The sequence below is a fragment of the Protopterus annectens genome, chromosome 3.part1 (genome assembly GCF_019279795.1).
Source record: "Protopterus annectens isolate FY-2018-M chromosome 3.part1, PAN1.0, whole genome shotgun sequence".
In the NCBI taxonomy this organism is placed as follows: domain Eukaryota; kingdom Metazoa; phylum Chordata; order Ceratodontiformes; family Protopteridae; genus Protopterus; species Protopterus annectens.
In genome coordinates, this window is record NC_056732.1 from 1,426,453,760 (window position 1) to 1,426,479,834 (window position 26,075).

Consider the following 26,075-nt stretch of genomic DNA (forward strand, 5'->3'; position numbering starts at 1 on the left):
AATCTCCTGGCGGTGTAGTGTATGCTGACATCAGGAAGTTTATAAAACATTCTGCTTTTTCACCGCTAACTTCAAACTGAATCTGCATTTTGTTCTGTCTCTTCTCCTGCCCGTCGCCTCTCCAGGCTTACAGGTAACTCCTATAAGGTCTATTTACCTTATTGAAACATTACGGGTGTAATCTGGAGCATTGTTCTTGCACTGTTGTATTATTTTTCTACTCCTGACATCATTTTCTCTCTGGCGGTCTTCTCCCAGCTGTAGCCGTGCATTACCCAATGAAAAGGCTTGCACGTGTTGTGACGACACTTGGCGCCTTTTCATCAAAAACACATAAGCGACCTAGTTCTGCAGTCGTTTAAAGTTATAATTTAGTAACTGAATGGTATTTTATGTATATGAAGGCAACTGAACCTATTTTAAAGTACCTGAATGTGTTTTACTGCTTACTTAAAAGGCTTGCACATGTTACTGACTTACACTTAGTGTCTTTTCATCAAAACTCATAAGCGCCTAGTTCTGCAGTCATTTAAAGTTAAAATTTAGTAACTGAATGGTATTTTATGTATCTGAATGTGTCTTAATGCTTATGCAAAGGCTTGCACATGTTGCTGACTAACACTAGGCGCCTTTTAATCATAACTTATTAGCTTAATCTAGATCTGAAGTCATTTAAAGTTAAATTTTAGCATCTGACTGTGTATTTAATCTATATGAACGCATCAGAACCTATTCCATAGTATTTAAAAGTGTTTTAATGCATTCTTGATGGCTACTTGTTGTTGCTGATGCACGCTTAGCGCCTTTCTTATCTAAACACATAGCTACTAAGATCTAATCTCATTTGTAACTATTACATAGCATCTCCTTGTGTATTTAACTAAGCTGAAGTTATTAGATGCTATTTCATAGTATTTGATTGTTTTTCTTTTAAATGTACACTTTAAGGAATATGAAATCATTTGAGTGTGTTTGTGGCTAAACAGGATAGCTGTCTTAGCCTGCTAGTACTAACTTTAACCTTATTAACTCTAACACTCATATCTCTCTCCCTCACTTGTATCATAGGTAGCCCCTCCCTTGCCTAGCTTCCTGTGGTTCCCAAGACCTGACATCGCTACCATCTGGACCACAAACGAAAACTAAACCTGCAGCCTAAACTCTTCTTAAAACTCAGGGAAACTCAAAACATTATTATCCTATTCAGAGAGAACTATACTGTTCTTGTTAAGAACCTGACACTCTCACTTGAAGACTTCTATACTACAAAGCCTGGAAAATTGTATTATTATAAATACCAGCACCAGTAACTCCTCTGTGTTGAGTTATACTAGTGGCTATTGTTACCTTTAAGACCATGCAAAATCTCCTGGGTGTAGTGTATGCTGACGCCAGGAAGTTTATAAATCATCCTGCTTGTTCACCGCTAACTTCAAACTGAATCTGCATTTTGTTCTGTCTCTTCTCCTCCCCGGTCGCCTCCAGGCTTACAGGTAACTCCTATCAGGTCTATTTACCTTATTGAAACATTACGGGTGTAATCTGGAGCATTGTTCTTTGCACTGTTGTATTATTTTTCTACTCCTGACATCGATTTTCTCTCTGGCGTGTCTGCCTCCCAGCTGTAGCCGCAGCATTACCCAACGCAAAGGCTTGCACGTGTTGTGACGCACACTTGGCGCTCTTTTCATCAAAACACATAAGTTTACCTAGTTCTGCAGTCGTTTAAAGTTATAATTTAGTAACTGAATGGTATTTTATGTATATGAAGGCAACTGAACCTATTTTAAAGTACCTGAATGTGTTTTACTGCTTACTTAAAAGGCTTGCACATGTTACTGACTTACACTTAGTGTCTTTTCATCAAAACTCATGTTTACCTAGTTCTGCAGTCATTTAAAGTTACAATTTAGTAACTGAATGGTATTTTATGTATCTGAATGTGTCTTAATGCTTATGCAAAGGCTTGCACATGTTGTTGACTAACACTAGGCGCTTAATCATAACTCATTAGCGAAATAGATCTGAAGTCATTTAAAGTTAAATTTTAGCATCTGACTGTGTATTTAATATATATGAACGCATCAGAACCTATTCCATAGTATTTAAAAGTGTTTTAATGCATTCTTGATGGCTACTTGTTGTTGCTGACGCACGCTTAGCGTCTTTTCTTATCTAAACACATAGCTACTAAGATCTAATCTCATTTGTAACTATTACATAGTATCTTTGTGTATTTAACTAAGCTGAAGTTATTAGATGCTATTTCATAGTATTTGAATGTTTTTCTTTAAATGTACACTTTAAGGAATATGAAATCATTTGAGTGTGTTTGTGGCTAAACAGGATAGCTGTCTTAGCCTGCTAGTACTAACTTTAACCTTATTAACTCTAACACTCATATCTCTCTCCCTCACTTGTATCATAGGTAGCCCCCTCCCTTGCCTAGCTTCCTGTGGTTCCCAAGACCTGACATCGCGCCCATCTGGACCACAAACAAAAACTAAACCTGCAGCCTAAACTCTTCTTAAAACTCAGGGGAAACTCAAAACATTATTATCCTATTCAGAGAGAACTATACTGTTCTTGTTAAGAACCTGACACTCTCACTTGAAGACTTCTATACTACAAAGTATGGAAAATTGTATTATTATAAATACCAGCACCAGTAACTCCTCTGTGTTGAGTTATACTAGTGGCTATTGTTACCTTTAAGACCATGCAAAATCTCCTGGCGGTGTAGTGTATGCTGACGTCAGGAAGTTTATAAATCATCCTGCTTGTTCACCGCTAACTTCAAACTGAATCTGCATTTTGTTCTGTCTCTTCTCCTGCCCGGTCGCCTCTCCAGGCTTACAGGTAACTCCTATAAGGTCTATTTACCTTATTGAAACATTACGGGTGTAATCTGGAGCATTGTTCTTTGCACTGTTGTATTATTTTTCTACTCCTGACATCGATTTTCTCTCTGGCGTGTCTGCCTCCCAGCTGTAGCCGCATTACCCAACGCAAAGGCTTGCACGTGTTGTGACGCACACTTGGCGCCTTTTCATCAAAACACATAAGCCACCTAGTTCTGCAGTCGCTTAAAGTTATAATTTAGTAACTGAATGGTATTTTATGTATATGAAGGCAACTGAACCTATTTTAAAGTACCTGAATGTGTTTTACTGCTTACTTAAAAGGCTTGCACATGTTACTGACTTACACTTAGTGTCTTTTCATCAAAACTCATAAGTTACCTAGTTCTGCAGTCATTTAAAGTTAAAATTTAGTAACTGAATGGTATTTTATGTATCTGAATGTGTCTTAATTCTTATGCAAGGGCTTGCACATGTTGCTGACTAACACTAGGCGTCTTTTAATCATAACTCATTAGCTTACCTAGATCTGAAGTCATTTAAAGTTAAATTTTAGCATCTGACTGTGTATTTAATCTATATGAACGCATCAGAACCTATTCCATAGTATTTAAAAGTGTTTTAATGCATTCTTGATGGCTACTTGTTGTTGCTGACGACGCTTAGCCGCCTTTCTTATCTAAACACATAGCGACTAAGATCTAATCTCATTTGTAACTATTACATAGTATCTCCTTGTGTATTTAACTAAGCTGAAGTTATTAGATGCTATTTCATAGTATTTGAATGTTTTTCTTTAAATGTACACTTTAAGGAATATGAAATCATTTGAGTGTGTTTGTGGCTAAACAGGATAGCTGTCTTAGCCTGCTAGTACTAACTTTAACCTTATTAACTCTAACACTCATATCTCTCTCCCTCACTTGTATCATAGGTAGCCCCTCCCTTGCCTAGCTTCCTGTGGTTCCCAAGACCTGACATCGCCCATCTGGACCACAAACGAAAACTAAACCTGCAGCCTAAACTCTTCTTAAAACTCAGGGAAACTCAAAACATTATTATCCTATTCAGAGAGAACTATACTGTTCTTGTTAAGAACCTGACACTCTCACTTGAAGACTTCTATACTACAAAGCCTGGAAAACTGTATTATTATAAATACCAGCACCAGTAACTCCTCTGTGTTGAGTTATACTAGTGGCTATTGTTACCTTTAAGACCCTGCAAAATCTCCTGGCGGTGTAGTGTATGCTGACGTCAGGAAGTTTATAAATCATCCTGCTTGTTCACCGCTAACTTCAAACTGAATCTGCATTTTGTTCTGTCTCTTCTCCTGCCCGGTCCTCTCCAGGCTTACAGGTAACTCCTATAAGGTCTATTTACCTTATTGAAACATTACGGGTGTAATCTGGAGCATTGTTCTTTGCACTGTTGTATTATTTTTCTACTCCTGACATCGATTTTCTCTGGCGTGTCTGCCTCCCAGCTGTAGCCGCATTACCCAACGCAGGCTTGCACGTGTTGTGACGCACACTTGGCGCCTTTTCATCAAAACACATAGTTTACCTAGTTCTGCAGTCGCTAAAGTTATAATTTAGTAACTGAATGGTATTTTATGTATATGAAGGCAACTGAACCTATTTTAAAGTACCTGAATGTGTTTTACTGCTTACGAAAAGGCTTGCACATGTTACTGACTTACACTTAGTGTCTTTTCATCAAAACTCATAAGCGGCCTAGTTCTGCAGTCATTTAAAGTTAAAATTTAGTAACTGAATGGTATTTTATGTATCTGAATGTGTCTTAATGCTTATGCAAAGGCTTACACATGTTGCTGACTAACACTAGGCGTCTTTTAATCATAACTCATTAGCGACCTAGATCTGAAGTCATTTAAAGTTAAATTTTAGCATCTGACTGTGTATTTAATCTATATGAACGCGTCAGAACCTATTCCATAGTATTTAAAAGTGTTTTAATGCATTCTTGATGGCTACTTGTTGTTGCTGATGCACGCTTAGCGTCTTTCTTATCTAAACACATAGCGACTAAGATCTAATCTCATTTGTAACTATTACATAGTATCTCCTTGTGTATTTAACTAAGCTGAAGTTATTAGATGCTATTTCATAGTATTTGATTGTTTTTCTTTTAAATGTACACTTTAAGGAATATGAAATCATTTGAGTGTGTTTGTGGCTAAACAGGATAGCTGTCTTAGCCTGCTAGTACTAACTTTAACCTTATTAACTCTAACACTCATATCTCCCTCCCTCACTTGTATCATAGGTAGCCCCCTCCCTTGCCTAGCTTCCTGTGGTTCCCAAGACCTGACATCACGCCCATCTAGACCACAAACAAAAACTAAACCTGCAGCCTAAACTCTTCTTAAAACTCAGGGGAAACTCAAAACATTATTATCCTATTCAGAGAGAACTATACTGTTCTTGTTAAGAACCTGACACTCTCACTTGAAGACTTCTATACTACAAAGCCTGGAAAATTGTATTATTATAAATACCAGCACCAGTAACTCCTCTGTGTTGAGTTATACTAGTGGCTATTTTTACCTTTAAGACCCTGCAAAATCTCCTGGGTGTAGTGTATGCTGACGCCAGGAAGTTTATACATCATCCTGCTTGTTTACCGCTAACTTCAAACTGAATCTGCATTTTGTTCTGTCTCTTCTCCTGCCCGGTCGCCTCTCCAGGCTTACAGGTAACTCCTATAAGGTCTATTTACCTTATTGAAACATTACGGTGTAATCTGCAGCATTGTTCTTTGTACTGTTGTATTATTTTTCTACTCCTGACATCGATTTTCTCTCTGGTGTGTCTGCCTCCCACCTGTAGCCGCATTACCCAACGCAAAGGCTTGCGTGTTGTGACGCACACTTGGCGTCTTTTCATCAAAACACATAAGCGACCTAGTTCTGCAGTCGTTTAAAGTTATAATTTAGTAACTGAATGGTATTTTATGTATATGAAGGCAACTGAACTTATTTTAAAGTACCTGAATGTGTTTTACTGCTTACGAAAAGGCTTGCACATGTTACTGACTTACACTTAGTGTCTTTTCATCAAAACTCATAAGCGACCTTGTTCTGCAGTCATTTAAAGTTAAAATTTAGTAACTGAATGGTATTTTATGTATCTGAATGTGTCTTAATGCTTATGCAAAGGCTTGCACATGTTGTTGACTAACACTAGGCGTCGTTTAATCATAACTCATTAGCGAAATAGATCTGAAGTCATTTAAAGTTAAATTTTAGCATCTGACTGTGTATTTAATCTATATGAACGCATCAGAACCTATTCCATAGTATTTAAAAGTGTTTTAATGCATTCTTGATGGCTACTTGTTGTTGCTGACGCACGCTTAGCGTCTTTCTTATCTAAACACATAGCGACTAAGATCTAATCTCATTTGTAACTATTACATAGTATCTCCTTGTGTATTTAACTAAGCTGAAGTTATTAGATGCTATTTCATAGTATTTGAATGTTTTTCTTTTAAATGTACACTTTAAGGAATATGAAATCATTTGAGTGTGTTTGTGGCTAAACAGGATAGCTGTCTTAGCCTGCTAGTACTAACTTTAACCTTATTAACTCTAACACTCATATCTCTCTCCCTCACTTGTATCATAGGTAGCCCTCCCTTGCCTAGCTTCCTGTGGTTCCCAAGACCTGACATCGCTACCATCTGGACCACAAACGAAAACTAAACCTGCAGCCTAAACTCTTCTTAAAACTCAGGGAAACTCAAAACATTATTATCCTATTCAGAGAGAACTATACTGTTCTTGTTAAGAACCTGACACTCTCACTTGAAGACTTCTATACTACAAAGCCTGGAAAATTGTATTATTATAAATACCAGCACCAGTAACTCCTCTGTGTTGAGTTATACTAGTGGCTATTCTTACCTTTAAGACCCTGCAAAATCTCCTGGTGGAGCCCGCCTCCGCTTCGGGCCTTCGCCTTGGCTCCGCTCCCCTCCCTGCCCCATTATCCCACCCTCCCCCAGTATCCCTACTTTTATAGCAATAAATAGTCCCTTCCACTTTCCCACTTAACAAATCCAAGGCTCCCTTGTCACACTCCATTACTCCTCCCACCCCAAGGCCCACACCCTTTAACAAATCCCACACAAAGTCTCTTCCCTCACTCGATACCCTTTTCTTTTCTTCAGTATGGCCAATTCCACTTATACTATTACCCCCATCATAGTTATACTTCTCATCACCACCTATATCCTAACAATATATGAAAACCAAACTCTTATAGGTATCCCTTTCCCTAAGTGCCACACCAACTCCCAATACAATCTCCATGTCAGTTATATTCCACCTTCAATATACCAATACAAAAATGTATCCCCCAAAATAGTCCACCCCACACTTCAACACCCTAAAATTCCACATAACAAAACTAATCTCAAAATCCTATTTAAATTACAAAGATTTTTAGTTTACTTGAAAAATTGTATTAACATCGACGGAGATATTCACCCAAACCCAGGTCCCACCACTATGCCAATTTCTAACCCCCATAATTTAACCCGAAAATCTACTGACTCCCTTCTAATACTACACCTGAACCTAAGAAGCATTAACAACAAAATTCACAACCTTCACGCCATCATAGCTACACAGTCCCCTGACATCATGTGTCTAACCGAAACATGGCTAAAACCCACTTCTAAGAATGAAGAGATCCTCCCACCCGGGTACAATATTCTCAGAGCTGATCGTGCAAAGAAAAAAGGTGGAGGAATAGCAATTATGTTTAAAAATACCCTGAACATCCTTAAGAACCAAGTACAACCTCCTATGATCTCAAACCTAGAAATTATAGCCCTACAGATCTGCCTAAACACTCAAAAACGCATCAACCTTATTGTAACCTATATCCCACCAGGGAAGAACACAGAAAACCTGGAGCAAACCCTGAGCTGGCTAGCCATCAACTACCTACAAGAAACCATAGTACTTGGAGACGTCAACATTGACTGGTCTCTCTTTTCTACCCATATAACTCCACAACCTATTAACCTACATGGTTTTTCCCAAAATATCCTATCCCCAACCAGAATAGGCAACTCACTTCAAAAAGAAAGTATTATTGACTGGATCCTTACTAATAGGGACTCTAATAACTACACCACTGGTACCCTTCCCTGTGACCTCAGCGACCACCTAATAACTTATATCATTAAACATAAATGCCCAACTTCCAACCCCCCCCCCCCATACAGACTAATCAGAAACAAAAAAAAATTTGTCCCTCAACTATTTCTTGCCGACCTGAAATCCTGCAACTGGACCATATTAAAAACTCTTTCACTAGAAGAGAGTGTGTCCCACTTCAATGACACGTTCCTTAAGATACTTGACTCACATGCCCCACATAGACAAATTAGAACCAAAACTCGCATAGCACCTTGGCTAACTAGTGATACTAAATCCAAAATCAAACTCCGTGACCAAGCCTGGGATAAATGGAGAGCCACAAAAACCCCCCAAGACCATTATAAATTTCAACAACTAAGAAACGCCACTAAAACTGCCATTACCCAAGACAAAAACAATACTTCTGCAGCCTCCAGCAAAACACCAGAACAACCTAAAGAAATTCTGGGCAGGTTTTAACAACCTTCTGCACCCAGGCAAAACTTCCACCCCAACCCCGAGAAATTATTAGAGAAGGCCAAGAAGAAGTAGCCAACACCTTTAACTCCTTCTTCACTGAGACTATCCAAACCCTAGCCAGTCAACTTACTCCATTTCCCCACCTGCTAAACTGCATCTTGACACCCCTACCCCCTTCAATTTAAAGCCAGTCTCTTCCTCCTATGTACCCTCCCTCCTTAAAAAACTCAAACCAACCACCCTAGCAGCTGACCACCTTCCATGGAATTCTTACAAATTCGCCTGATGAAATAGCCTACTCCATATCAATCCTTATCAATAGAACTATAACTGAGATGAACATTCCCTCCATTTGAAGACTTTTATATCATTCCGCTTCACAAAGGAGGTACCCCCCTGGAAACGCCAAATTATAGACCAATAGCCATCCTGTCCCCGATAGCGAAAATCATGGAAAGATGCATCCACAAACAACTTCTTCACTATCTGACCTCTAATCATCTCTTGTCCAATGCCCAGCACGGTTTTCGCCCACACCATAGTACAGCTACTGCCCTCCTTTCCTTTGTTGACTCAATCAACAACAATCGTAATAACAAACTCATATCCTCTGCCCTGTTTCTGGACCTATCAAAAGCATTCGATATGGTCAATCATCAATTCCTTCTTAACATCCTTGAAACCCTACGTCTGGACACCAGCAGCAAACTGGTTCAATGCCCACCCCACTGGTCGGCGACAACCTGTCCTGTGGCAAAACAGAATATCAGGACTGCTCCCTAATACCATAGGTGTTCCTCAGGGTTCGATACTGGGCCCACTTCTGTTTTCTATCTTCATAAATGACCTTCAATCAGTCATCCCTAAATCCACCTGCATCCAATATGCTGACGACTCCACCTTAATCTGCTCCGATCGCCTCCCTCTCAATCTCCAAATGATCACACAACATTGTTTTTCACTAGTTGAAAAATGGTTCACTGACTTAAAACTCCTACTTAACCCAGCTAAAACGAAACTATTACTTTTCTTCCCCAACGTCCTCTCACCTCTAGGTAAAGAACTCCCAAACACTAACAACATAACCTTCCATATTAAATCCAATAATGGGACCCTCATAACCCCTGTCACCAGTACCAAACTGCTAGGTGTTACTATTGATCATAAGCTCAAATTCGACATACACATTACCCAAACAGTAAAATCTGTGAACAAAAAACTAGGATCTATGTAGAGAATTAAAAACTTCCTAACTCCCACTACCAAATTAACTATTGCCCGTACCCATCTCCTCTCTTCCCTCCTCTATGCTTCCCCGATCCTCTCTTTTCTCAATAAACGTGAACTTAACATGCTCTCTCTTGCCTACAACCACATTGCCAGATTTATTACAGGTTCCCCTTATCGAACCCATCATTGCCTTAACCTGAGGAAACTTGGCTGGTTGGAACTGACAAATCTCCTCAAACTTAGCCAACTCACCGAAGCTTATAAAATAATCAACCAGCCTGATATAACTCCCTCACTGTGCAGAATTCTGACTCCATATACTAACCTCAACAGTCTCCGATCATCAAACAGCATCCAGATCCTAACCATTTAAGCAAAAAACTCAGGTGGGGATGCCCTCTACGCCAATTCCATTGGCAAGCAGTGGAACTCCTTGCCAAACAACCTTAGACTTACTACTTCGCTCAATCAGTTCAAATTTAACCTTAAAGAATATCTCTCCACACAATGGATATGCCCATGTCGTGAACCTGACTAACTACATATCTCATACCTACTAGTCCCATATCCCTAGCCCATTTCACTAATCGCAGATCTCTAAAATCTCTCTTTCCTTATAGTAATGAGGAAGATCTCCGATTTCAGTTTATTTTCCAGTAATATTAACAAAATCAATGTTTTGTGTATAACTTCCTGTCTGTCCTTTTGTCTTATATAACATCTATGTAATTTTTCATTCCTGCATATGTAATCCATATTTTCTTTTTGGTAACTATACTTTGAATCTTGTAATTTAAACATGTAATTCCATTTTGTATTGGAGCTTTTCTCCTCGGGCCTCTACTGAAAACGGATATGTATCCAGCTAGACCAGCCCGGTTAACAAATGTAAAATAAAATAAAATAATAAATAAATATTCTGTTTCATCTGGATAAAGATAGAGGTAGCTTTATTTTATGTTGCATGGAAAAAGTGCTGTCTCAAACATGGACAAAAAATCCTCAGCATCTGTTTTCAGAGTGTATGGATCAAATGTGGCTACTTTATAAAACTGACACTTTTGGAATTATTTCCTATTAAAACTAGGCATAGAATGTGTTCTTACTAAGTCATGGGCATAGTTTGCTCATACTTCAAAGTGAAGGAGGGTAGGTTCTAGAAAATGGGAAAATAATGGCTGAGGTGACCAGGAAAGAGGTCTGAGGAGTTATAAATGAAACTGAACAGGCTGAGGATTGTGACGTAGGAAACAAGGAAAAGTAAGAGAGAACAAATAAGTAGGAATGGATTCACTAGGGTCTGCATGTAACTTATGAAAAGTATACAGCCCCGTATATTATATTTCTTATGGAAAACAGTTTCTCTTTGATGATTTTAGAACATAAGTAATCAGATTTACAGGTTGTATTTTAATAATGATGAGGGAAACAGCATTACAAGAAAATCTTGGAGAAAATTGAGGAAGATATAGATATAAGGCAGTTACAAAAAAAAAGACATTAGTCTGAGGGATTGGAGGAAAGCATGTAGAATGAAATTTTAGGAAATTACCATATTATTTGGTACAAGGGAATCGGAGGTGTTGGCATGAACATAAGAGCTGGTGAGAAAAATGAAGGCTTTAATAAGATTCTGGGGGAGGCAGGCAGACTTGTGATTAACACACTAATGAATGATACTCATGTAACAATACACTTGCCCAACATTTTCTGGAATTCATTAATTCCAATGCCCTGGACCAGCTCATTCGTACCCCCACTAGAGGTAGCAACATCCTTGACTTGGTCATTACTAACATGGGCGACCGTTGCTCTACACCAATAGTCAACTCCTCCCTGGTTAGATCTCACCACAAACTAATCACCTTTGAAATCCACATCCCACTCCCCCAACCCCCACAAAGGTAACCACCATGAAAAACTTCTTCAAGGCTAACTTTGGGCTCCTAGTAACAGAGGTGGATAACTTTACGGCACCCATGCAAATAGATAATAGTTGGATGACCGCCGAATCATATACCAATGCACTGTACAAACACGTACACAAATGCATGGATCTTGCCATACCCAGTCGAACCAAGATACTCTCTACCAAAAAAAGGAAGCCAATCTGGAGGTCTCCTGCCATAAACAAACCCTACAACAGAAGAAGGAAACTGATGTGGAATAAGGTGAAGTCCCAAGACTGGAAAAACTCCCTTATCAGCCTCAACAAAATGTTGAGATCCCTCATCAAATCTTCTAATGCTAGCTATGAAAATAGAATTGCAGCAGATAGTAAAGACAACCACAAGGCCTTCTATAAGTATGCAAAGAATCTCCATGGCAATACCCAGGTTTTCTCACAGCTACTGCACAATGCTACCTCCTATACCAATAACCAGATACAAATTCAACTAATAAAAAACAAACCAATAGCTCCAAGCTTCTGGAATTCATAAACTCCAATGCCCTAGATCAACTTATCCACACCCCCACCAGGGGCAACAATATCCTAGACCTTGTCATTACCAACATAAGTAACCGGTGTTCCACACCTGAAGTCAACTCCTCGTTGGTCCGATCCGACCATAAGCTAATCACCCTTGATATCCACATTCCACCCCCCATTAAGGAAACCACAGTAAAACATTTCTCCAAAGCCAACTTCATGCTTCTTAAGACAGAAGTAGTGAACTTCATGACACCCATGCAGATGGACAATACAGTTACAACCGCTGAATCCTACACAAATCCACTCTATAAGCACTTACATGAGTGCATGGATCGTGCTATCCCAAGCAGAACCAAGACGCTATCCTCCAAAAAAATGAAGCCAATCTGGTGGTCCCCTGCCATAAACAAACTGTACAACAGAAGGAAGAAACTGTTGCAAAAGAGAGTAAAATCCCATGAGTGGAGGAGCTCCCTGGTCAGCCTCAGTAAGAAGCTGAGATCCCTTATAAGATCCTCCATAGCTAGCTATGAAAATAAAATTGCCACTAATTCCAAGGACAACCACAAAGCATTCTATAGCTATGTCAAGAATCTCAATGGCAATACCCAGATCTGCTCTGAGTTACAGCACAAAGGCCCAAAAATTACAGAACCAACTGATATTGCCAACATCCTGGCAGATAGGTTCAGTGCTAATTTTACCCCCCCCCCACCTCCTAAAGGGCCCATATCTATACAGGAAGAATGCAGAGTCCCTGTAAACACAACTACGCCGGTGAAAGTTGCACTCTCTAAAGCCAAAAACACAGCATCCATGGGACCAGACAACATCCCAGGCTGCATTTTACACAAACTTCAGAATGAACTGGCTCCCCACTTAAGCACCATGTTCAATAATAGCCTTGCATCAGGCTTTGTGCCCACTGAATGGCGCACAGCAACAGTTATCCCACTCCACAAAGGGGGAGCCACCACTGATCTCGGGAACTATAGACCTATTAGCCTGATGAGCCTGGTCTGCAAAGCCATGAAACATATCATTATGGAACTCATAACAAAGACATTGGTAACCTCCAAACTCTGGATCCCACCCTGTTTGGGTTTGTGAAAGGCAGATCATGCCTCCTATACCTGATCAACTTCTTTGAGGCAGTCACCAAAGCCGTAGATGAGGGTAAGGTGATTCCCACAGCCTATCTTCACCTTGCCAAGGCTTTCGACACCATCCCCCATTCTGGAATTATAGCTAATCTCAATAAACTAGGCATAAATCCCTACATCACAAGATGGGTTGCCAACTGGCTCACTGACAGAACCCACACTGTAAAAGTTGCAGACTCCAAATCTGACCTCAAACCAGTGACAAGTGGAGTACCACAGGGTTCCGTCCTGGGACCGCTCCTGTTTGGTATCTACTTCTCTGAAGTTCAGACTAACACAGAAGGGCTCTGGCTAACGAAGTTCACAGATGACTGCAAACTAGGAGCTATAGTCAAGTCCCCAAATGATGTGAACATCCTACAGAAGGGCCTCTCTGAGACAGATGCTTGGTGTCAGAGCCATGGCCTCAAGCTCAATGCCAAAAAGTGCAGTGTCATCCCCTTTGGTAAAAACTCTGTACCCAGGAACTACCACATAGGCAGCAATCTACTTAACACTGAATGTGTAATAAGAGACCTTGGGACCCAGGTGGACAGTAGTCTCTCCTTTGATAGTCACATCACCACAGTAGTCAGGAAGCCCTTCTACATGGTACACCTTATCATAAAAGGGTTCTCATCCAGGAAAAAAGAGGTCATCGTTCCCCTCTACTCGACACTCATTAGACCCACTATAAGTACAATGCTCCTTTTGGAATGTACCTCACAAGACATCTGCAGCAGCTGGAAAGGCCACAGAAGTACCTCACAAAGAGGATTACTGGACTCAAACAAATGCCCTACACTGACCGCCTCAAAAACCTCCAGCTTTACTCCGCAGCATATCACCTGCTCAGAGGTGATCTCTGCCTAACATATAAAGCTATGTCAAACCCAGAGCTGTTTGACATGCTACACCTAAAGAAATCCCAATCCCTCTGAGCTACATGCTCTAGGGACCTAAACCTTGTCACCACAATAAACAGAACACGCTGGAGGGATAGATTCCTATCCCAGAGACTTCCCATACTCTGGAACAGGCTACCCATCTATGTCAAGCAAAGTTCTTCATTAGCACTTTTCAAGAAAAATCTTGATGAGTGGATGGGAAATAGGAAATACACCCTGGGGATCACTGCTGTGTCTCTGCTCGACAGTGGCACAGGAAAATAACTTTTTGGGTGGTGTAAGCCAGGGAACCTTGTTGGCTAGGCTTACATAGACCCTTGGGCCGATAGCCTAGTACCTACCTATGAACCTATAAGCTCAATCCAAGTTTAATAAAATAGAAGTAAGATTCAAGGTAAGCATTTTCGGCTGTAACACCAGCATTCATCAGACAAAGTAACATCACAATGCATTCCTTTATATACAAGCCCTCAATACTAATTAACTATTCAATTAACAATTATTAACCCATTAAAAAAGTTTTTTTTACTTGATTAAAATCATTTATCTATTATAAGACTTCATTTTTAAAACACTAGCAATAGAAATAGTCTCATTTAACCCTGGACATTTTCCAGAATTTAAATATGTTTGCCACCAATATTCTCTGGTTTCTAATGTGATTTTCCATGGACCTCCCCTAGGACCTACTTTAATTTGTTCCAAAACTAAAAATCCGAAGCTCTAATGCAGTGTATAAGAGAGATAATAATTTAAAAGATTGGTGTAACATAATTTCTTATCCTAGTACTAAGATAAAAGGGAAAATGAGGAAGTGTAATATGTATAGCCAGTGCATTAACATTCTTGAATGTGGTGAAATTGTGTTGGGTGGGATGACTATTTGTATCCCAGGTTATTTTAACTGTAATACCAAGGGAGTGATATATGCAGCTAAGTGCTTAGATTGTTCCTCCTACTACGTAGGAAAAACTGAATGTAAAATTAACCAATGTATATACAAACATCTTTATGATAGTAGTAAATTAAAGAACACTAATGAACTTTATAAGCATATAGAAAAGAACCAAGGTCATAGCTTCGGGAACTAAAGTCGGGTGGCACAATGCCAGGTTAATCCTATGGGCTTGACTTGTAAAGGCTCCAGGGCCATTAGCCTAGTACACACCTATGAACCTATGAACCTATTCCTATATGAGTGTGATCATTAGTGTATGTGGTATGACCTTGATGTTGGTATATCTCTGTACATATATATATATATATATATATATATATATATATATATATATGTACATGTATATATGTATCTGTTTTGGAGGCACGAGGTATGGAGTTCCATGTAATAAGAGATGCAAAAGAGATTGTCCCCTGAAAAAAAAAAAAAACACACTTTTTTTAATTTTTCACTTCAAATGTTTTCACATTTAAGTGTCTTCACTATTTTGTGATCACAGTTTTGGCAGTTGATCACAAAGGTGTCAAGCTATTATCAGAGATCCATATTAGATATTAATAAGTGTAGTATGGTAAGAAGAGTCATCCTGTCATGAGAAGAAATGAGGAAATGATAGACAATGTCAGAGATGTAATTTTAGTAGTTTAAGTAAGCAGGAGCAATCCTACTATGATGAGAAAAGTGATAAGAATATTAAATGGATGTACTGAAAAAAGACAAACCCCAGGATTCAACAAAATCTGTGTAGGCTCCATGTAGAGCCTACATGGAATGTACCAGTGTATATGGGCACAGTTCCCCATTGTCAGAGCACCATGCATATTAATCATGGCACGCTGCCGAGGAAGATCACAGTGACAAAGATACTGAATCCATGTAACAGCAGTGTAGTGTCCAGTGGTTGTGGATTGTCCAGGGAATTTCTGGACAGATGTTATGTACAGGACAATGTACATACGTGTAAGTTACCCTGGTAGTCTAGAAATTTGTGTGAATTTTTTTTATGCCTGTTTGCATGGCATAGCGTGGAGCACAGCAATGCTGAACTGCGGTTACACAAACACAGCTGACACCTGCCAGACATGTAAAAATAGAAACTGGGTGTAGCTAATTATTTACTTTGCTTTCTCTGAATGCTTGTTTGTGAGGTGTGGAACACAACAATGTCAAGCTGCACTTACACGTACACATCTGACACCTGCCAGACATCTATACATAGAAACTGGATGTAATTAGTTATGTATTTTTGTCTACATGTTTTTATTTTAATTTTTGAATGGCTGTTTGCGTGGAGCTGCATTATGCTTAGAAATGCTAACAGGTAGCTTAGTAATATATGTGAAGGTATACTGGTTTTCTTGCTATCCAAGTAACTAAATAGGTAGAGTCACTGCTTCACCATCTACATGTTGTAAGTCCCGGGTTCGAGTCGCCAGCACTCATACCTTTTAACATTTATTGTTGTGGAAAAGTGTGAGGTGATTGAAAGGGCAGTTTAATGTATAAACAAATTTGTTACATTTGATAAACTGTACATTGCTAAGCACTGTTTAAACATGTTTAATGGCTACTCTTGTTTGCATGTTGCTAAACAACAGGGTGCTTTTTTGAATGTTGTAGTATGATGTTTAAGTGTGGAAAAATGCATCTATATCATAACATCAACAGCTTAGGTTGTCGAATCCTAAAACATCGACACCTAAGCGTCAAAAGCTAACAATAGCGAATGGCCACATCATCGAATTCTTTCCTCAGGAAAGAATTCGGGTGGCCATCCGTAAACAAAATAAACAAACACACTCATAGTGGGGAGCTTTTCCCCCACACCCCCCTAACTAAATATATCAACTCTGAGATCGCTCTAAATTGGGGAAAGGGCAAATCCCTGACAATGGCCATGTGAATTCTTTCCCAAGGAAAGAATTCGATGATGTGGTCATTCGCTGTTGTAAGCTTTCGACGCGTGGGTGTCAATGATTAAGCATTTGACAACCTAAGCTGTTGACAATTCAATAGGAACCCAGGAAAACAGCCTATATTAAGGACAATGGGCGGGAATTCTGCAACATTCATTGGAGTCTTATTAATATGTCAATATGCTTGGCAGTGTTGGTTAGGGAGTGTGCTTTTGGGTGCAGAGGTGGACTCTACAGAAGTCCAGAGTGTTTGTTGGACTCCTGGTCTGAAACTATGAACACTGGCTGTTGCAGGGCAATTACCAGGGCTCAGAATGAAAGCTGAAGCCTTGGATCAGTTGGCCAGGGATCTTATCAGGGCTACTGGTATCCCCCACTCTGGTGAGCAGTGTTGTCACAACTATGACGACCAGAAGTGAAGGATGAGGGGAACATCTATGTCAAAGTGGTTAGGGATGGGCATGCCCCACAGATATCTAAGTATATTTGTCACTACTTTGCTAAAATACAAGCTGAATCTGTGAAAAAATGGTGTGCATAATGGTGTGCTTCTCTTCCAACAGCTGCAGCTGAACGGGCTCTCAACTTCCAGTCTCATGCCGGGCATCTGGCCAGGATGTGCTGTGAGTGTGGTAAGTACAAATATTTTCTGATAGCTGTAGGACAATAATAAATAAACAATGCCAGTAACCTTAAGCAATACAGTGTAAAGCAGGATTGTATTTTGATAACTAATGTGTTGTAATAAGTGCAGTAGGGCTGTATTTGCTGCATGTCTGTTCTAATGTTGCTGCAGTCAACTGTAAAACTGAAAGAAATAAAGGATGCAAAAGTAATTGCCTGATAAATATATTGCACAACCCACAGTATGCTTCAGGGCTTTCTACAGCCCACTTTCATTCACATACTGCTCTCTATTATTCCCACTCCAGGACAAGGTATATGAGTAAGGTAGCCCATGTTCTGAGCAGATATCACGTGTGTACTTCACAGATTCGAAGGAGCAGTGACAATAAAGTGTAAAACAGGATTGTGGTTTCGTAAGAATTTGTAAAAATAAGTGCAGTAGGGCTGTATTCATTGCATGCCTGCTCGAATGTCATTGCAGTCAATTGTTACATAATCTGCACATCACCCCTGCAGTCACAGTTTTGGGGTTCTATTACCATGCCTGCCAAGTAAGACATGATGGCTGTCTAATCTACATAAAGTACACAAGCATACCTCTCAAGTGTCATGACTTTTGTAATGTAAAAACAACTAACCAATCTGTCCAGTCCATGATTAGCAGATAAATGATTAATTAGAATGCAATGTATTTGCAAATCCATTCACATAACACCTTGGTAGTTATGTACATACATATTATGTGAAACAGTTCTGTGTAGCTGTGTACCTGCTATTGTTAGTGCTTGGCCCATAATGTCCCATACTAACAGCTTTAGAGGTATGTATGTGCTACATCATCTATAGAAGAATTTGAGTCACTGTACGCCTGTAAAAGTACGTATTAGCAGTCTGTATATTAATATCATCTGCAACTTCACTAATGGTATGTTTTTCTCCTTATCTTCTTTAATTTATTAATGTTATTTATTATTATGATTTAATGTTAGTATATTTTGTTAAACTAAATGTTTTGTTGATGTTATGGGTTATTTCATTCTGGTTTGCTGTTACCATACTTACTGTTATGTTATTTAATGTTGTGTTTCACATAATAAACCTTAATATCTATTTGGATTAATCAATATTATGTTCCGTTATGTTAATACTAGCATTGATTTGGTTATTACTAACCTTAACTTATCTTTATATCTAATTTACTACAGTGTGACTAGGTAGGCCATTTCCAGGTGATCCACCTACCTTGACTTCTCTGGCTGTGGCACCTGGGCCCAGCACATTTGAGACCCAGCCTGGTGGTGTCTGCTCTGCTGCCCCTGCACTACCTGCTGCATCAGGTAGTTCCACCCCTCAGGACAGGGCTCCTCCCCCTTGGGAAGTAGTGGTGGAGGGGGTGTTGTCACCCATGATGAACTGATAGGTTTGTGTTCTGTGGTTTTGGATGCCACCTGCACCAGATGGAGACCATGCTGGCCACCCTGGTGGGGCAAGCTCACTCCGGAGCCCAGTCTCCCTCACTGCCACCCCAGGGCCATGGAAGGAGCAGTGCTGACATTCCCATGGGTGGGGACTTGAATCATGCTACTACCTTGTAGAGGTACGACTGGGATTCCACAATACCCACCCCATCCAAGGTGTTCATCCCCTCTTCTGTCACACACCTCCCTTTCTGCTGTCTTGCCTCTCCTGTCTGTCTGCAAAAGCTTCCTCACTATCCCAACTTACCTCCCCCACATGTACCTATGTTGATTCCCTAACATTCCACGCTCACCTTAAAAAAAATTAGGCACCTGTCCCAAAAAAATATTGTCCCATACATAGCTCTTCATTTCACACGTGTCCACTGGACACATGTAATTTGGTCCAAATGGCTTGACACAGCAGTTATGTTGTCCTCACCCCTCCCTTGGTGGGTGACAGTCCAAATTCATCTACAAATTCTGTCAAAGTGCACAGTTGTTGCTGTCCTACACTCTTTCTGCACATACCTACCTGCCTTTCACTATGTTTTTCCCATGCTTGCACCCCATTTCACCACTATCCTATCTCCCTTTTTTTCTTTTCTTTAAAGATTTTTTGCATGACGCTGTATGACACAATGCATCACTCAGCATCAGTAATCTCAGGAAATGGAGCTGTATTGATATATTTGTTATAATGATAACAAAATTGTATGAAATAAACACCTGGCCTGCATTTCAAACCCGTGACCATCACACCTGCAGACGATTGTGTTAACCTGCCACACCACACAGCCATTAATTAAAACAGGTGGTTTAAGAAAAACATAGTAATTGCAAGTTACCATAATTAAGCATGGATAAGCACAACTATGCATTGTGCACATCACACAAACTTGCTGAAAAAGTAATGGAAAAACTGTGAGTGAAATGTCCAGTCTGGTACAGGACTATACCACTAGAAAGTCAGACAAACACTAATGGATATAACTGAGGTCTCTAATACCAGGTAAATTGGCACTTTTAAAAGCAACATCTACAAGTACACCTGCTAAAAACATTAATGGCAAAATACATGTTCAACTGGGACTCTCATGGAGAAATGCACCCCTCTAAAGCCAGTCACATACTTATGGATATAATGGAGGTATGTCACAGACTGTATGTACACATTTATACCTTCACAAAACACATGCTGACAGTGACTCAGTAGCTTAGTTTGTTAAATGCTTTGCAAAGAGCAACTGTTGCCACACATTGTCCTGGGTTCAAATCCAGTGGTATGTAGTATTTCAATTATATTATTGTGATGCCAGCAATGCAGTCTTTATCCACAAAGTGCATTTCAAGTGAAATGTCTGCTTTTCAATGATGGAAGTTACAAGCTTGCAGATAGGAGCACACTTGGCATATCCCTATAGCAACACTATAAGTGCATAAACTGTCAGGTCATGCATTAATATGCATTCAGAGAGGATTTTAACTTAGGTAATGCAAATGAGGCCCAGTAATATCAGAGTGCACCACACAATCATTTCATAATGATATTACAGATTAACATAGCTGCACAACTAACATGCACATATGGAGGTCCTGCTACTAATAAGGACTGCAAGCACACATGTTCCAAATGACTACCATACATAACACATAGCCTGACAGTTGCCCAAATGGTTGACATAATGGTATAACTACCCCCTATGCTGTTCAAGGACACAACAAAGATGTTGCCTAGTACTCTGTCAGTGATACCATTACCTAACATACTTACCTTAAACATGTGCCTGAATTTGAGTGGAAGGGTTACCCTCACTCTGCTCCAGTCATCATTGCCAACAAGCATTTTTATTATATGCTCTTCACTACACAACAAGACTGCCACAGCTTTCCACAGTTACTCTTACAGCTTGTTGCCCTCCAAAGTGTTCACACTCTCTGCCTATGCCTATTGCCTGCTGGATCAGCTGCAGCCTATAGCACACAAATCTGCATATAAAAGTAGCTGCTGCAGACATACCCTCTGTGATGATGTAGTATTTTGACCCCAGGAATGTCCAGTGCAACATATCAGAAAGGGGTTCTAATCTACATGAAGGCCTTATGTCTTGTTCAGTGGCTGCATGTCATTGTTTGATTATACTGCAAATCAACTGTGTTGGCTGCAATTAGCATGTCATAACCACATATTAGTTAAGGGCCAATCACCTGGTAATAAGAAACATGTTAAAAAGGCAAACAGTTGGCTATGGCACCCAGTCTGTATGAGACTTTCTACAGACAGTAAATGCATTGCCAAAGACTTTATATATCTGCACATATCAACAGAGGATCATTGTACTCTATCAGGTATGTACCCTTTTTGTTTACAAAATGATGCATATATGTAAATATACATAAGGGGGATGAGGATTACAGCATTAAGCCTTTTTTAGAACTGTAATGATGACATGTCCTTGAGCTCCAGATTTGTGACACCTACAGACGATGGGTGGAATGTTTTTTTTTTTTTTTGTGTATGTGCTACACTAGTCTTGTGGGAATGTCCCTGTATAGTGGTTGTAGTACCAGACTGCTATTTGTTTGGTACTTTTATTTTGACATATTACCAGGGGGTTGCCCCTAGGGGACACACTACAATGGACTCCTGTGTTGGGTGTGTGATCATACAGCAGTATATGTCATGGCACACACAGGAATAGCTGACTGTTGCTAGTGTCTGAGTTGTATCCACATGGTTAGTATGTTTGCACACTGTGGAATATGACATATGTGATCAAGCAGTGAATAATGTCAGCTATTCTGTTTTTGCTGTATCTCTATATAGTTTATGTCCATGTATGTAATCCTGAAATGTGTTCCCATTTTTGTTGTCTTTCAGGAAATGTATGACAGACAATGTGCCCCTTTGTATTAATGGTGAGATTGATATCATCCTTGAAAGCCTCTGTCAACATCATGAACTCCTACTGTTCAGGGGGAGGCACAACAGTGAACAGCGGGCAGCACTATAGGCTGACCTTGTCTGTGATGTGAACACCATAGGTCACCAGAATAGGACATATGAGCAGATTCGACACCTTACCATGGATATGATTAATGCTGCATGCAGAAGAGCAGCAGATGTGGCCACAAAGTGTGGCGTCAACGGCAGTGGGCCTGCAGCAGAACAACCACTCTCAGCCACTGAGGAATTCCTGGCAACCCTAGGAACACACAAGAGCTCCCAGGCATCCATCACACCATATATCTTGGATGTGGGTGCCACAGTTTCCATGGCAGAGGAGCATACAGATAGGCTTACTTTGATTAGCATTGGAATACTGTAGAATTCAGTGCGTCAGGGTGTAGACACTTTTACGTGGATGTCAGGTGTCTGCTCTTTGGGGGGGGGGGGGTTAACTGCAGTTTGAATCTCATGTTCAGATTGTGACCAACATATCAGTTAACAAAGTAACTACTGTAAATGTGAGATATATGGATGTATTACCCCCTTATAGTGCAACATGCGGTGGTGTTTATATTACCTGTCCCTCAACGTTTCACAGGACCTTCAGGGATATGAAAAGGCTGTGGTCCTGCTCCTAGTAAGCACAACACTGTTTTGTTACAGATGTAGATTTATTGCAATTATTCCTTAAAATGTCATCCCTGGCCTGCTGACTGGATTGCTTTACTGTTGGCATAATTGCCAACTGCACAGATATTTTCTGACTGTACACACTTTAGAGTCATACCTATGCCTTGTAGGCGTGACAGCACTGGCAAATGTGACAGTATTGTTAGGACATTACAGATTGCTATATATGTCAACTGTGCAGTCTTCACAAACATCAACAGTGTACCTTATTGTTTCTGATGAGATTGCAGTGTAAAGAGCTTTTATGTATAAGTAACTACAGATGTTTGGGGGGAAGGTAATGTCCTCATGTCCTACTATATTAGGTTGGGGGTTAACAGGTTTGTAATAGTGACAACAGTGTATACAGCTTTACATCTATTGCAACAAAGTACTGCATAACATAATAGCACAAGTAGTATTGTCCTGTTTTTCACTTTCTTAACACAGATGATTAGGGGAGTTGGTTTCTGTCCCCTACAAAACCTGATGTCAGTGTCTCTTCAGACTCTGATGATGATGGTGGCCAAAGTGAGGCACAGATGGGGGTTTCAGGGGCTGAATTTATCCCAGATGTTTACATCCTTCATCTGCCATCATTGTCATCGCACACAGTCAGTATGCCTTCACATACTCAATCTCCGGAGGACACAGAAATTGGACAGCCATAGGGTGGGGACACTGAACAGGAAAGTGTGGCAACTATGGCTCCAGTGAGTGTAGACACTAGCCACAGCCACAGAGCTGGTGAGGTTCCACACAGGTGGATTGATAGGGGTGCTCGTAGGGGCCTGCTGTCCTTCCACTACCTGTTGCAGGTGTCTCATCACAGGTCACTTGGCGTATGTTTTGGACCATCATGGAAGCACAAGAATGTTCTGAAAGGAACTCTAGATGAATGCTCAGGGTTATAGATGCAGCACAGTCTGACATCAGTGACTGCCTCCACTGTATTGATGATACCCTGAATTGGTTCACTGATGCAGTGGAAAGAAGGTGGTCTGAAACAGATCATATAATATCTGTCTTGGAGGTTCCACACAGGTGGATTGATAGGGGTGCTCGTAGGGGCCTGCTGTCCTTCCACCACCTGCTGCAGGTGTCTCATCACAGGTCACTTGGCGTATGTTTTGGACCATCATGGAAGCACAGGAATGTTCTGAAAGGAACTCCAGATGAATGCTCAGGGTTATGAATGTAGCACAGTCTAACATCAGTGACTGCCTCCACTGTATTGGTGATACCCTGAATTGGTTCACTGATGCAGTGGAAAGAAGGTGGTCTGAAACAGATCACAGGATATCTGTCTTGGAATGCACATTGTCTATAATGAAACATCTGCTTGGATTCAAGCGTCAGACCCGTGGACATAGGCCAACAACTATATCTGCTGACAGTCCACGTGGCCATGCTCAATCATGCTTCCATAGTGGCAGTACATTCAGTGCTCCAGAGGGGAGTGTGCTGTCCACACCAACACATGCAGGTCATGGCCTAATGGTCCTGGGCATTCCCATGGAGGACACAGTCCCAGTAGACAGCAGTCACTGTTAGGTACTAGCACCACTTCTGACCTTAGCCATTGAAGTGCCAGTGCAACTCCTAGCAGATCCAGTTCCTGTATTCAGGGTTGGAGATAATGAACTGTCAGCTCTACCATGCACAGTTCACAGCTGTCCAACATACACACACATAGTGCTAGCATTGAGCCTGACTGTTTTCATGCACACACTCATACACTACTGTCAAAATCAGGTCACCTACAGACACACACAGCACATTCCCATGGTTCATCTTGCCTGTTTCCCTTCCTGACTCACACACATGCTTTCAACCTATTAGGTCAGCCTTGGCCTCCTGCACCCCAACACAACACCCTGTGCAAATGATGATACCTGTGCCACATACATTTCATCCTCATCATCGATGCATGGAAATGAAGCTATGAGTCTGATGCACAGGGTGACTATATAAATTAATACATAATTGTGTAGTGCAGTGTTTCTTTACCATGCCACTTGTACTGGTCACTGATAGATACTGTATGCTGACATTTGAAATTAGTAAACCACATAATTTTGTTTACTTTATGTTGTATGATGTTGTAATGGCTGTATACGTACACAATGAAAGGTGTGTCACAGACCTGTTTATGGTTCATTTGCAAGAGTTTGTATGGACACTTATGGATGCACAGAAGCAATAAACTCATAAACATCACAGCACAGGATGGAATGTCAGCACAGAAGACATATGTCTCCAGCAAGGTAAAGTGGTATAGATGCATGGCTCGCTTCATAGGGTCATATGTGTATAACAGGCGAACAAGGACAATGGCATCACACAGCCTACTCATGCATCCATCATCTATGACATGGGCTGATACCCTTGATAAGTGTCACCAGGGTTTCTGAAGCTAACACATCTACAAGCTGTGGTGATGGAGATGACCCATCTACAAATTTCCTCTGTCCATTACAGGCATGTGTCCAAAACCAGTTATAATTGTCTTGTTCTGCATCCCATTGTGTAACTTACACATGATGTGCATTACAACAAATGTGTGCTTCACATGCATGGTGAGCCTGTTACATATAGGGTTTAGTGTCTCTGTTACATACCTGTCTCTCCAGCATGTACTATTTATACCTAAGTGACAGTGTAAGTGTGTAGAACAAGTAATACGTGTGTTAGTTCTGTCTTGGATAAGCAGGAGGTACACAGTGGGATCTGACACTTCCCTGTATGGCAGCCATACACATCCCCTCCAAAGCATGTAGGAGACAGACTACACATGCACACTCTTGACACGGACTGTATCGGACATGTTATATGCAATGTGTATTGGGTTACCATGGAACCTGGGTGGTTGCTACAGTTGTAAGATATGCCTGTATAGTGACATAGCAAAGGTGCCATTGTCCTGAATGATAGTTCTGATGAGTGCCAAATGCGGTATGACAATGACAGTCTGGGATTTACATGCCATACCTTTCTGTATAGGTTGTACAAAATTGAATGGATACCCACGTCTTACCGACCAGTGAAAGTCAAAGGTTACATTACTCCATGTCCATAAGTCCATGGGTAATGGCTCAACTGTATGCGGTGTATAGACATTACTTTATTTTCCAGGAGTGGATGACTTCCAAAAGGATAGTATTGTGCAGTTCTTGGCATTTAATATTCATCAGTGGCTCTGACAACAATTGACTGTGTGTCTTAGGCCATCCTGGATAACTGTTGGTTCTGTGTGGGATTCAGTGACAG